Source organism: Lactuca virosa, chromosome 4 (genome assembly GCF_052849685.1).
Source record: "Lactuca virosa cultivar CGN04683 chromosome 4, Lactuca_virosa_CGN04683_v6, whole genome shotgun sequence".
Lineage (NCBI taxonomy): Eukaryota > Viridiplantae > Streptophyta > Magnoliopsida > Asterales > Asteraceae > Lactuca > Lactuca virosa.
In genome coordinates, this window is record NC_136429.1 from 455,067,352 (window position 1) to 455,069,668 (window position 2,317).

Genomic DNA, 2,317 nt, shown 5'->3' on the forward strand with positions numbered 1-2,317 from the left:
ACAGTTTGAAAATCATTTTATATTTATATAAATGTAATATTTATATAATTGTGATTAATTAGATCTTCGATTAAATAACTTTACCCCAAGCCCACAACCAAACAAGGAACATGAAATGGGGTCAAATTACATATTCTAAATCTTTTGAATCCAAATTATATAATTTACACAAATATAAATATGTAATTTTACATAATTATAACAATTTAAAATATGCTAAAACTATTAAAAATCTTTTGAGATATTAACACAATTTTATTATGTTTCACTTGTATTCCCCCCTAAAACAGTTAAAAATCATAAAAATGTAGGGGTATGAACTCACCTTTCGTGAGTGATTTGATTGAAGATATGATTTAGGATGGCAAGTTTCTCGAGTGAAATCCCGAAGCACAAACGAGTTCTATTTAGCATATTATGATATAAATATGTATACATTTAGTGTTCATAATCATAAAGGTGTATAGGAAACAACCTATGGTGTAAGAAACACTTACCAAATAAGTGTTAGAATCGAAAATGGAAGGTTGATATGTGTTCACGACCCAAGAAGGGTTCACGGTCCAGTGGGTGTTCACGGCCTAGTGTTCTTGATGAATGAAGAACACCTGAAGATCCTAAGCAAGTTTCTAAGAAGATTCAAAGGTTTTCGGTCGCGTGTTCTTCGCGAAAACTAGTGAAATTAACGGGTTTCAGTCTAGTATAAGAAGATTGAAGGATGTTTTTGAAATGATAACAAGATCAAGAAATGATACCTGTTAGATCCTATGAAGAACTAGTGATTATCGCCTGAATATGATGAGAAAGAATGATTTTAGCATGTTCTTGAGGAGAGAGGATGTTCTTGGCTGATGATACTTGAGAGAAAAGGGTTGGATTTTCGTTTGAAAGTGTAGAAATGAATTAAAATCAGCCAATATATATATATATATATATATATATATATATATATATATATATATATATATATATATATATATATATATATATATGGAAGGGGTTCACGGTCCGAAGTGGTTCACGGTCCGAGGAGTTCACGGTTGTGAACCTTTTGCGGCCCGAAGTGTGCGGTCCGAAGGGAAGAAAGAAGAAAAGATGCGTGGTTTCTCGGTTTTTAACCAATTCCCTTCTTGAACACACAACTCTTTTGAATTAAAGGTTTTTAAGCCAAATCCACTTACTATAAGATAGATTAAAATGGGAAGTTTGAATTTTGTTGACTAATATTGTCTTTTACTATAATGAAAATATCGGGATGTTACAGAATCTCCACTCTCAACTCAAATGCCTACAACCACCAAGTGACCAATTCCATCAAAATCCCAACAATACCCAAAATACCCTCAAAAGTCAAACTTGGTCAAACATGGTCAAACTCCATAAATCCACCGAGTCAACCCAACTGAGTCAACCCAACCGAGTTAACTCAAAATTAGCTATTACATGCGAGTACACGGGGGGTACTCCGGAGGTACGCTCAGTATACACAAGCCTCACATTCACTGATTACGAGGGAGTTGACCGAGTACACGGGGCGTACTCCTTTCTATGCGAGGCGTACCCTCACAATTCCATTTTCTTTATTAAGTGCTTAAAGGCTTCAATTCTTAAGCTCCCACTTCAGATCCAAGGTCCATAGGCATGCTAGAGTCATAAAGTTTCCAACTTTATGACTCTACACGTCCATAAAGTCCTTAATGCAAGTTCATAATCCATTAAGACCTTCTACAAGAAACATCGAACCAAACTAGCTAAAGGAACCTCATTTTTATGGCTTGGGACCCTTCCTAGGGTCTGAAAGGACAGCGCAAATCGTTCAAAACCAACCATGCATAGAAATGGGACTTTTGGGACAAGAAGAAGCATAAAAAGCTACCAAAATGAGATCCAAGCAAACAAAGCATCAAGGTGAAGACTTTTTACCTTCTCGAGCTTCCCAAGAAGGTGATGATCCAAGATCCACAAGCTCGCTTCAACTTCTAAGCTCCTTGATGCAACTCCTTCTTCCTTAACCACACAAAGGACACACTTTTAGCTCAAAATACACTCTTATGGGGTTAGGGTTTGCCAAAAATGACTTAAGGGCTTGGAGGTTGAAAAGATGGGGGAAAATGGTCCATAAAGATGCTTAAATACTCCACAAACCCCTAAAATTAGGTTTTTTCTTCGGACATGTGTACGCCCAGCATACATATGTGTACACCCAACATACTAGGGCGCGACCTAGTACGGTTAGCATACCCACATGTACGCTCAGCGTACACCTCCTACCCCAAAATTACACTTTTACCCCTAGGGCTTCCCAAGGCTACTTCCT